A 12,097-nucleotide genomic window follows, 5' to 3' on the forward strand; every position below is an offset into this window, starting at 1 on the left:
AATTCCGGTGGCATGTGGTGTAAATTTCACAAAGCCGGAAATAAATCTTAGTTATGCCTCGGCCGAAATCCCTCAACAATGGAACTCAAAAACTATAAATTGCGTCATAATTTTGCGTTGGCAAACAACAAAGAGGGAAATCGGCGTTGGAAAATTGTGAAAATCTTTTGGGGGTTCAGTTCAGGTTGTGAAAAACCGTAAACTCAGCGATCAGGGTGCACCAAGGAGCTTGTTATTATCGCACGGACACACCCATTCATCCCGAAATGCATTCCCATACCCTCCCTCTGGAGTACCGCGACTTTTATCATGCAAATGATAATGCCTTTCGCCGATCTTTCGCTAAAGATGCCTGCCTGGGAAAGTTCTCTATTAAATATCTATAAATCAGCGAGCTAAAAGTTTATTGTTACGCAAATTTTGCTTTCACCTCCTTTAGAATTTACGCGTTGACAAAAGGTAATTGTAAACTTGTTGTCTTTTGTTCGGCAGTCAAAAGAAGTCCCAGAAATCGCAATCTATCAATAAAGTTGTCGGGTAGGTTTCTGACAATGGGTGCAAGGAAAATCAACAAACAAGAAGCGGATTTTCCAGGGGTTTCCACTCAACTTTTCCTCAGAACATGTTCCCGCATTGTCTTCGCTGCGGTTTCCAGTTTTCCTTTTCGGTCTCACATTTCAGATCCGGGAATTATGCCCCTCACCAAGTTTTTGTTTTTTTTTATTTTTTGGGATCCTCCTTTAAAGGGTTCCCCTGCAGTTATTAATAACGCATCAAAAGATACCGATCTGCAATTTGTTTTTGGAGAGGCCTCCCAGTACATCTGTGATTTGTTGCCCTGCCTTTAATAGCTTCTATCTTCGATCTCGCTGCGATGCAGATCCATTTGCATATTATGAAGTTATGTAAATGGGCCCCAAAAAACACAAGCCCAGACACAAAACAGTAGTCGCCATCGCCGCCCAAATTATATGAGAATTAATTATGGCAATTAGATCTTATCCGTTGCGGTGGGTCTCCCCAGCTGCCTTTTTTGGCGGTGGATTATACAAATTTTAATTAAAAATTAGTTGGCTTTGAATTTTACGCTCATCAATTAGTTGCCGGCCATCAGTTAATGATCTTTGTGGCGTCTGCGGGGTAAAAAACTACAAAGAAACGGATGTGAAAATATGAAAAAGGGGAAATCAATTGGAATTGGTCATGGCATCCGAATCACCCGGGGTTTTCTGTGTTCTGGTTTTAATATACCACTTAAAATATCATTCTTTTGGAGTCCTATTTTGATATCAGAGCTCCCATGCATCTATCGGTATTTAATTACAGGCTTCGCATAAAATTTCTATGATATCCGTAATTTGATTTAAATTATTCAGATGTGAGGATTCATGTTTCATGTCTTAATACAGATCATAGAGAAGAAATTTAAAGTAAAAAGTATTACAAAATTTCCTTTGACTTTAACCATATTTATTAGAAGAAAAATCGCTCCTTAGTATTAGTAACTATCCATTACATTGGGATGGGATTCTTCTTCATATGAGTACCCAGATAAGAATCCGGATTATGGATAATTAAACCAAATTCTCCGTATAATCTACCATTATTTAATTAAACCATATCATAGACGTTAACAAAGTGAATTGTTCTTTTAGTTTTCCGGGGCATTTGGTAAACTCCCAACTCGAAAGATTCGAGTGGTGATCATACCGGCAGTGGAGCATTTTCGGAATGCTGCGGAAAACAAAAGGCTAAACCAGGAGGGAAAAACGCCAAGAATGAATCTCATTTCCCGTGGCATCGGGGGTCTGGGAAGTGGCCAACTCTGGGCCTCCGACTTGGCTAAATGGGAACTTCGCACCGTGCCACTTACAGAAAATATGTGGTAATTATGCTGCCAGTTACAGACAAACAAACAGAACCGCCAGACGCTCGGAACGGAGTTCGGCGGACAGAACACAATGTTGTAAATTGTGCAGTTGTCGAGTGGATTCTATTAATTGTTCGGTTAAACGTGAATTTTCACCGGAACCGCCGGCAAGTTTTTCATACTCTGGCAGAGAAAGGGATTGGGACCAAGACACCACTACGGCTTTGTGTTGAAGCCCGATGTACCCTGGATTTGTAGACCTTAAAAAGCAAGAAAACTATATCGTAACATCTATTTTTAATCTTTAAGTATTATTTGTTACACAATACATTTACAAATCAATATCAGAGCAATCTTCTTCTTATAATATTTCAATTAGCCTTCCTAGGAACTTTTCAGAAATATGATACATTTTAAAGATACAGCACAATGTTTTTCGTAGCAAATTATCAATTCTTAAATTTCAAAAATGTAAGATAATTATATAAAATTTTTTTTACTTCATTAAGAGGTATGTTTTAGCTTAAACTACTTATTGTTGTTTTTCTGGTTGTTTTTGATCTTTGTTGTGGCGTTTTGTTATGAAATGAGTGAGAGCCAGCGGAGCGAACCGAACCGCACCGGCAAGAACTCAGCTGCTCGAACCACATACCAAGATACCCCATCCCTGTCCCGATTCCCTTTTACCCGATTCCCCTTTTTCCGATCCCCTTTCCCGCTCCACTCCCGGTTCCTGTGACCAACTCCAGCTCCATTTCGACACGGAAAAAAAATATTTGTTTGCAATGTACTGCATTTCGGGGTATGGTATTAAATAGTTTCATCTACTTAAAGTTTAATGTGACTTTCGGAGTATTGGGCTTTTTCTTTTTCATTACAGTTTCTAAAAAGAAAATGTATAAATTCATTTGAATGATTTAGATATGCATAAAAGTTGTACAGATTCTGTAAGAAAAAGATCTCCCTATGACAATTGTATAAAGCCCTTCTAAATTAACACTATGGTATAGTACTCTCTTCAATCGAAAATCCAAGCAACCACTTGTCATTTTTTGTTTGAAATATGATACAAGCATAGATTTGGAATAACTGAGAAAACTTATTAAGAAAGTCATATAAAAAGAAAACAAATATTATATATGATATATTATCATATATGATATATGTTTTATGATGTATTATCTTACATGATAAATGTTTTATGATGTATTATCATATATGATACATGTTTTATGATGTATTATCATATATGATATATGCTTTCATTTAATATATAAATTTCTAAAATGTTGTGGAGCCTTAGTTCCATTTGACCTGATATCTTGAATACATCCAATCAGTTAGTCGAAATTTAATTTTCGAATTATATGAATAAAGATTCTTAAAATGGGATTTCTATCAGATTGCAAGCCTACAAAGTGCTGGTAGCCCAACTTAGTGTGTGACAAAATTTGAAGGCCACTTTTCTCTCAGTGCAAGCTCTCAGCTGTTGTCGTTGTCGGTGTCAGTCGGTCGCTTGTTCGCTTGGCTGGTTGGTTACTATAGTCTGTCGATCGGGCCGACTGTCGACGGTTGTTGTTGCTGCTGTGTTGCGGGTTTCCGGTATTATGCCCATTTACAAAGGCTGCGAGAAAGGCAGCAACAACTTGAGAAGTTCTAAGGTTACAAAAAACCGACAGCAGCAAGAAAGCAAACAATAATGACAGCGACAGCAAAACGCTGATGGGACAATGACAATGCACACTGGGCAAAAGCCCAGGGGAATGGCCCGAACTTTTCAGCCAGAAAGAGTTGCGCTGAGGATCGGACCAGATAAATTTATGAATTTTGCCAAAGAACTAACCTATCTTTAGCAACTATGCCCTAACTTGTTTGCTCCAAAAAGTTGCACTGTGTATCAGAACAGATAATTTGATGGATATTCCCCAAAAACGATTCTATTTATTGTGACTATGCGGATTGTCCCATTCACTTCTTTTTCCGGAAAAACCTTAATGATTCTTAATCCTTAAAAATTTGAATCATTTAGTAAAACTAATTAGTTTTATACATTGTCAGAAATAATATAAAGTACAAAACAAAATTATACAGCTACACTTAACTCTTATAAGGCTTAAGATATTTATAAGATAGGAAAACTAATAAATGATATGATAAGAAAAGTATTGTTTTATTAGACCTAAGATATTTATAAGATAAGAAGCTCAATAAATGGAATTTGAATATTTGGAGTTTAGTAAGTGAGCTACACCTAACCTTATTAGATTTAGGATATTTATAAGATAAGAAAGTTATTATAAAGAGTTTCAAAATTAGACGAATAATATGTGAGCTACACTTATCCTTTCTCAGACTTAACATATTTATAGGATAAGAAAGTTGTTAATTAGACTTGGAATATTTGTACATTTTTGGTTAAAAAAAGATTATACAATGGACAATATACCTTTTTTATCTTCATATACCTTCTTATCTTTAGGGATCGTGTTGCTTTCGGCGGTTTCTTTGATATAAGTAGCCGAGCAGTTCCATACCTTGATCCGCAGATTTTCACTTGTTAAGATCACAGTGCGGCTGGATGACAAAAAAGAGGCAAAGGCAAATAAATAACAACAGGCCAACCGCAGTGACAGAGACACTGACGACACCCGACAACGTCAGCTGAGTGAGACAGGCGACCAGCAGCTTTAATTGTGCCAAAACATTCTAAGTACCCGTACCCGAACCCGTACCCGTAGGTAGTTCTTTGAGCAACCCGTCCGCCAGCAACAGCTGATTGCGAGGGGCGCACTGAGGGGGGATCAAGGGGGTCCGCTGGGGTCTACTGTCAATGTCATCATCAGAACCGAAACCAAAACGGGTACCGAAAGCGTAGCAGCCACTCCGGTAGCCGCTGACGTTGGCAAACTATGCTGGCTCTTGGGTTACTTGGGATCAGTGCAGCCGTTCTAGCTGATTTTGGGACAAAAATTGGTATCATATCTTATAATATTAACGTTCTATACATATATCAAATTGTTTTTTAAAATTTTCAAATGTTTTTTGACTAGTACCCTAAGTAATATTTAAACATTTAGTGATAGGATGGCAAAAGAATAAATTAAATTTATTATATTCTGGGATCGAGATGATATTCATATTATTATATTTAAAAAAATATTAAACTATCTCAAAAAATAAGAAAAAAAAATAAATTGTTTATTTGGTTTACAAACCTATACCAGTTATAGCTGGATCGATGTTTCATAAAAGATGTTGCTCTCGGCATTACCACCTTAACGATTAATGCCATCTTAAGATCCTAAAATTCTGTTTAGTACCAGGCCTAAAAATAACAACATATTACATTTTTTCTAGTTAGGTGAGGTTTTAATTTGAGATATATCTTATATATATTCCCCCTTTTATAAGCTACTTCTTGTTTGCCAGCACTATTTGGGTCACCTTTTCTGAAGGTAAGGGAGTACGCACAAAAGTGAGACAAGCCATGAGGGAGAAGGGCTGGAGATGACGCTGTCTTCTCGGTCGCTGCTGGTACTTAAGTTTATGATATGAAGTGCCACGGCCCCTGTCCCTTTGGGTTCCCTTTGGGTTCTGAGTTCCCCTGCCCCGGACAGAAACTCAACCTTCGCATTGTTGTGCAACAAAAGCGTTGAGAACTTGTTAAAAATGAGTGGAATTTCGCGCTGCATTGCACTTGGGGGCACCACCGCCAGCGAAAGGGTCTTGGATGTGGATGTGAGCGAATCATGCGGGCCAGGATGCCAGCTGGGACCCTGCTCTGGCCGGTTGCACTGGGAGAAATATTATATTATTTTATTACTAGCTGTTAAATCTAGTAAACAAGGCTAAACTAAGTTTTAACTAAGTATTAACCGAAAAAAGTAGATCATTAGTTAATTTTAGACCTAACATATCTGTAACATATTAATATAATATTTTCTGCCTCTGTATGGCTTTGCACTGGATGTGCTTATCCCGATCTACCGCTCCCTTTAACCGATCTCGAAAAGCCTTTGTCATTGTTGTTGCAGCGGCCTAAGAACCCGAAAAGGGTTGCACCCCAGCTTGATGATACGACCACGACCCATATAATAAGCTTGATAAAATCAACGCGCTTGTTCAGGCACTGCAAAAAGAATACAGAACAGCAATAAAAACAAGTAAGCTAGAAACAATTACTAGGACCATGAAGTACCCATTAGTCATAGGGGAATACAAATGTGTTGAGTACAAATTTTTATAATAAGTGGTAAGTGCATGTGATTTCGTTCTCCAAAAATACATAGACTAAGAACTGGAAATATTTCAATAATCAATTCTTGATAATATTTAAAAACTTAGAACTAATCAAAATCGACTTAGTCTTGGTGCGCAGGAAGGTACAAATATTCAGTATTTAAGTTAGAAAATCCTTGTTTCGCAGCGATTTAAATAAAGGTCTTACCCGCATCTTGTGCGCCCATCCCGAGTACAGGGTAGGAACAAAAGAGTAGGATACAAATTGTTTTCATTGCATAGGGGAATTAGCCTGGTCCCGGGGCATAGGCCCTTTGGAAGCCCAGGGTGGATGAGGGGAAGTCAGGACTCAGGACTTGTCTGTCGGGCCGTGAAAAACAATTTGGAATTTAATCTGTTCCAGAGGAGCTGCGCACCGCAATCGCAATGGCAATCGCGAATCGGAATCGGAATCGGCATCCCAATCGACATCGCCGTTGGCCTGTTTTGTTGCCAGTTTGTTGGTGTGTTGGCTGGCTGCTTTTGTTTACTTGTTGTTTCGCTTTTATTTTTGGGTGGATAAGCCGGGGCTTATGTGCAGCCAACTTGAAGTTGAAGTGCAGGGAACTTGCAGCGGGATTAGTGTCACAGGAAAGTCGAGAAGAGCGCTAATAAGATGGCAGTTCCGCTCCCCAGCGACTTGGGCAGATTTGCCGCCAAACTTTTATCATTGGGCCGGGCGAAAGTTTGAAGGATTTGCGCAATTTCCTATAATTGAAGGCAGCCGGAGGAGTCACATCATCGTCCTTGATGTTGTCAAAGCACTCTGTGGCTTCCTCTTCTCCGGGCTGAAGCTCCATCGATGGCTGGCTGCTTCGGAAAACTGCCAGAGTGGCAACTTTAATTGGATCCACGTGAATGGGCCGTGAAAGCAGCATTTTCCATGGTTTCTGCCAAGAACAAAATAGAAAGTTCACCGCCAACTAAGATCAGCCGGATTGATAAGCTCTAAACTTGAGATTTCTTGCTGCCATTAGTTTAATAGAATAAAATGGGGCATAATAGATGGATAGGTAGAGGAAAATAACGCCATTTAAGCTGCCGAGTTAGCTTGCTGTTTTAATGTTAACGTAAGTTATTAGTTATGAAGATGAATAGATGGAATAAAGCTTAGGTTTCTAATTAAATCAGCATTGAAATGGGATTATATTTGTTGTTTTCTATCATCTTTGGCAAGATTTGCTTCCTACTACAACCACTAACTTTAAAAACATTTTAAAATATAAAAAAGGTTCAGGAGAGAATTATATTATACTTTATTTAATACACTTCATATAATATTTTTTATTTTCACTTCGCAACTATACACAGAGAGAAATATTCAAGTACGTTGTTCTTGATTTGAGAACATTCGTTCTTATCTTGGTATCAATTATCTCAATATTATAACGAAATGGTGAGAAGAGAAAACTTAAATTTAGTTTATTAAACATATTTGCAATAGGTATACATTACTGACTGGACAAATAGTTTAGTTGTTGAGATATACAAAGTAAGTATCGCCAATTCATCTTAATTTAAGCACAATGAACAAATTTTCATCTTCAAAAATGTTGTTCTATTTTGAAGAACATTCTGAACTTAGATTAGAAAGTCAGAATTCTCTCTGTGTAATCATTTTTTATAGAACTTAACCATTTCAAGCTATACGACTTAACTTGAATCATTTTGTTAGAACACAACCCCCTTAAGATGTACAACTATGTTTTAAGTCAATTAGGCATTAAGTGATGTGGTAAAAGGCAAAATTCCATAACCCATCGCACAATGACCCACAACCCATTTTCAACTGGGTAAATCTCGACCATATGTTTCACCCTCGGACACGGTCATCGGATCCACTGGCCGTCAGCTGTCCGGGGTCCAGTAACTTGCTCTCCAAAGTGGCCAAGTATCCGAGAAACGGGGCATGCATCCACATCCACGTCCATCCATCCGTCCATCCATACATCCATCCATCCATCTAGTAACATGGCAAACACTTCTTTTGTTTTGTGGGCTTTTCGTGGTATGTTAATTTTGAAGAATGCCGGCGGTAGGGGTGTCTCCATTTCGGTGTTGCCAAGTGAAAAGAGCAGAGGCAAAAAGAGGCAACGCACGCATAATATATTGTATTTTAGCCATGCCCGTGACCATGTCCAGGGTCGTATCTTGTATCTTGTATCTCGCATCTGTATCTGTATCTTGCGGATCTCTCCCTCACACTCGCAGTTTGTCAGGCAGCTTCAGTCGTTCGTATATCCGTTCGCAGTCGTTAGCTTCTGGTATTTTATGCTGTCCATCGCCTCTTCCTTTCGAGAACACCTTGCCCTTTCTTCCCCTACATTTTCTGGGCTGTCGCTTGGACGGCTTCTGTTGTTAAGTTGGCATTAATGTGTAGTCGTTTGTAGTTAATTCGTTGCTGTCTCTTACGCTCCCCGATCCACTGACCCCGAAAACCTCCGAAGTCCGGAACCCCCTACCCAACCTCCAAGCCTCAACCCTCCGCAGCTCTGCCCGGGATGTCTGCACTGAATGACTTTAAATGTATCTGTCCGCTGCAAAGTACCGAAAAAATATATTACACTTTACATGAACCGAAAAAAGTATAAAGAACGAAGGAAAAGACGACAAAAAACGCACCCAGATACACACAAGCTCTTAGTAGACTGTTGAAAAGAAATAGAAAGCAAAGGGGCTTCTTTTTACAATATACTTAGAAATACTCTCTAAAAAACTTGTAGGAAAATTCCGCTGAAAAGGTTGTATTGTTATGAGATACATCGTTCAATGTAATAATACAATCATTTTGAAAGTCGTGTTATAAATATTATCTAAAAAGAAATATATAATGGGTTATGAACTTCAGAAAATCCGTTTCCAAATGATAGGTATATGTTGAAGTAATAAAAAAAAGTATACAACTATTACCCTAATAAATAAAAGACTACTATACAACTATTGTATATATAATACAAAATATACTTAACACATGTTGTAACTTTTATGTCGGTAACATAATATACAAGTGCACACTTCCCAGTCCCTTTGGAGACCCGGATTCATCGCTATTCACGAATACCCACCATGTCTCAAGGGTATATCTGTGACACAAAAAATAAAAACGATTTGCGACTCAAAGTGAAATTAAATGAAAACAGAAAAAAGCATTTCCTCGACCGGGGTGATTTGGTGTGCTCGCTGACTTGTCCACCAGCTGAGACTCATTATATATCCCATATATATATCGCTGGCCAACTATCATTTCCCCTTCCCATTCGTCCTCGTTCAGTTGACTAAGTGTACACAAATTAGAGCAGGTTTATCTGATAAGAGTCGGAAGTTCATTTCTCCCCTCGCACACTGACTGCAATCTATTGACGGACATTTAGCATTGTTTTTTTTCCTCCTTAGTCGGGGGTAGATTTTATTTCGCGTCTTTTCTCCGTTTTCGTGTTTTTCGGTGGTTTTTCCTTCGCCCCGAACATTTTAGTTGAGCTTGGATTGCGTTAATTTGGTAAATGTTTTGACGTTCTTGCAATTAAAAAGGCACAGGGTGACTGGCGGACAAGCTGGCGGACAAACCGGCGGACAGACGGACAAGCTGACGGACGGACAGACTGGGGGCCTTCCGTTTGGTTTACTTTGTTGAACCCATGACACCGGGCGTCTGTTTTACTAATTAAAAGCAATGTTCCAGAAATGTGTTTACCTGCTGCTAATGAGTATCCACAATGAATTGCTGTCGTAGATAGTCAGTTCCTCCAACTTTATCCGACGGTTAACCGCCCTCCCCTCCGCGCTGGGGTTTCTTTCGTATCCAGCGAATGTATCGCGCTGCTGCCGCATTGCGGATTCCATTCTATAGAAATGTATATAGTAGAGATATATATAAATGTGTGGTCAAGGAGCGGAACAGCGACAGGACACGTTTTTGCTGGCTTTGCTTAAGCGGCAAGATAAGGGCCAACGCCAAGGGAAACGGGTTTTTTCGCTAAAAATAGCAGTTACATTATGTAACTTACATACATTGTGAGCAAAGGCTGATCCGAGCGATCATTCCAGGTGGCTATTAAACCGAGTTAACTTGCCAGTTAATTTAATTATCTTTGTGGCTTTCGTTTTTGCATGTTCGAGTTGTGGCGAAGATGGTGTGGTTATTATCATATTACTGGAGTGTTCATTGGCTGATAATGGAGTTATTTAAACAGTCTGGGGTACAATTAAAATAGGCTAAAAATATTTATGAGGGGATATCGTTTTAACCCTTAATAAATTAGTTGTTACTGTCGCAATAAATAAAGATACAATAGTTCTAAATATATTCTGTTTTAAAACGGATTATCTAAGCACAAAGCTCTGGATAACCCTTATAATTTGTGGAGCACTTAAAGGCTTACATTTTAGTCATTTACTATCATAACATTGCAACCTTTTAAAGGAAAGTGGCATACCATCTACAATAAAAAAGTAAAAGAAATCTAAGCATCAGCAGATTGAAAAAAAGTTCCAGCAATTGTGTTGTCAAAACTAAAAGCACCCGTACATCTCCAGCTCCATAACTTTGATATCTTATTGCCCCCGAAGATTATCTGTTACCTATCCAATTGTCCAATCCCCCGATGGCAGATTCCCGGGCGGGCAGTAAAATATTTATCCAGCAGCAGCTGCTTGAGTGCCAAAGTTGTCATGGGGAAAAAAGTGCATAAATATAAAAACTAAGGACGGAAAGTGGAGAAGCGCTTCCACTCAGGTTGGCATCTTCATATTGGTTTTCCTCCTGTCGGTTGATTTTTGGTTTCTTAGTTCCGTTCGGTTCGGTTTTGTTTTCTTGGCTCAGTGCGTTTGAGTTGCTGGCGCTGCAGTTTCGGGTGCCAGTTGTGGTATCTGAAAGATACAAAATATGTTCAGCAATTTACCTTTTTCAAGTTTATTGCATCGCGTGCACAGTGGCGGGAGTGTGTGTTTTTTCTGAGGGGGGGCCAGTGGCCAGTGCCTCAGAAATCAATGTGTGTAACGAAAGGCAGCCGAAAATAAATGTTCTGTGAAGGAATTTCGACGGTTTTTGCTGCCGTGTCTTTGGCATCGCCATTTCCATTTCCATTCCCATTTCCCTTAGCAATGCCAAACCATTTACTCCGGCCCCGGTTTCTGCCTCGATTCGGTTTCGGCCTTATTTGTTTGCCAGCTTGTGTTTATACCTTTCGACTTATTTAATGCCTTCACTTCAAATGGGAAACAGAACCTAACCGAACCGGCAAAGGCAACGGGGGACAGACAATGGAAGTTGTTTTCTTTTGTTTTGTTTATTGATTTAAGTTTATTGCGTGCACTACAAAAAACATCTCAAGGCGATTTAAAATAAGTTTCCTATAACCATGTTATTATTTAAAACCCTTCTCAAACAACATTACTGAATTCAAAACTGAATTTAAAACTAAATTGTTGCATTTTTTAGAAAAGACGTATTAGTTAATAGACTTTAAATAGATGTTTTTATCCTTAGGTTAAAAAATTCCTTAAGTTCATTTTATTCAATTTTTTTATTTTATATAAAACTTCTTCATAATGTCGTATTCAATTGGACCATTACAATTTTGTATGTTTAATATTTTGTGTTGCATGTACTAGATGGGAAAATAGTAGTTTTAAAAACTTAAAATAAAATAATTTTATATATTTTTAAATTTATGAAATCATCATGAGTCGGGATTTACCTTTTAAAATATTAATAAGAAGTTTATATACCGTAAAAGAAATCATCATGAGTGGGGATTTACCTTTTGAAATATTAATAAGTAGTTTATATACCGTAAAATAATTTTTAATTGGATTTCCTATACAAACAAATTGAAAAATGGGTTGTAGAAAATAATTTCCATATTTTAACCATTAAGGTACTTCCAAGCAACATAGTAAACAAAGTTTTTCTAACTCCGGGCAAATCCGTAAGATGTCTGCCTTAATGTG

The 12,097-nt window shown here is 38.3% G+C and overlaps 1 protein-coding gene across 1 annotated transcript in view; it reads left to right on the plus strand.

Moving 5' to 3' along the window:
- LOC108006355 (Salivary gland secretion 7) overlaps positions 1-12,097 on the plus strand; it is a 161,196-nt gene continuing 149,099 nt past the window's right edge. The window contains exon 1 of the mRNA XM_070995587.1: positions 1-10. The gene's annotated coding sequence lies outside the window, so the exon portion shown is untranslated. The remainder of the gene's footprint in view (positions 11-12,097) is intronic.

This window comes from Drosophila suzukii, chromosome 3 (assembly GCF_043229965.1).
Source record: "Drosophila suzukii chromosome 3, CBGP_Dsuzu_IsoJpt1.0, whole genome shotgun sequence".
NCBI classification, from domain to species: Eukaryota; Metazoa; Arthropoda; class Insecta; order Diptera; family Drosophilidae; genus Drosophila; species Drosophila suzukii.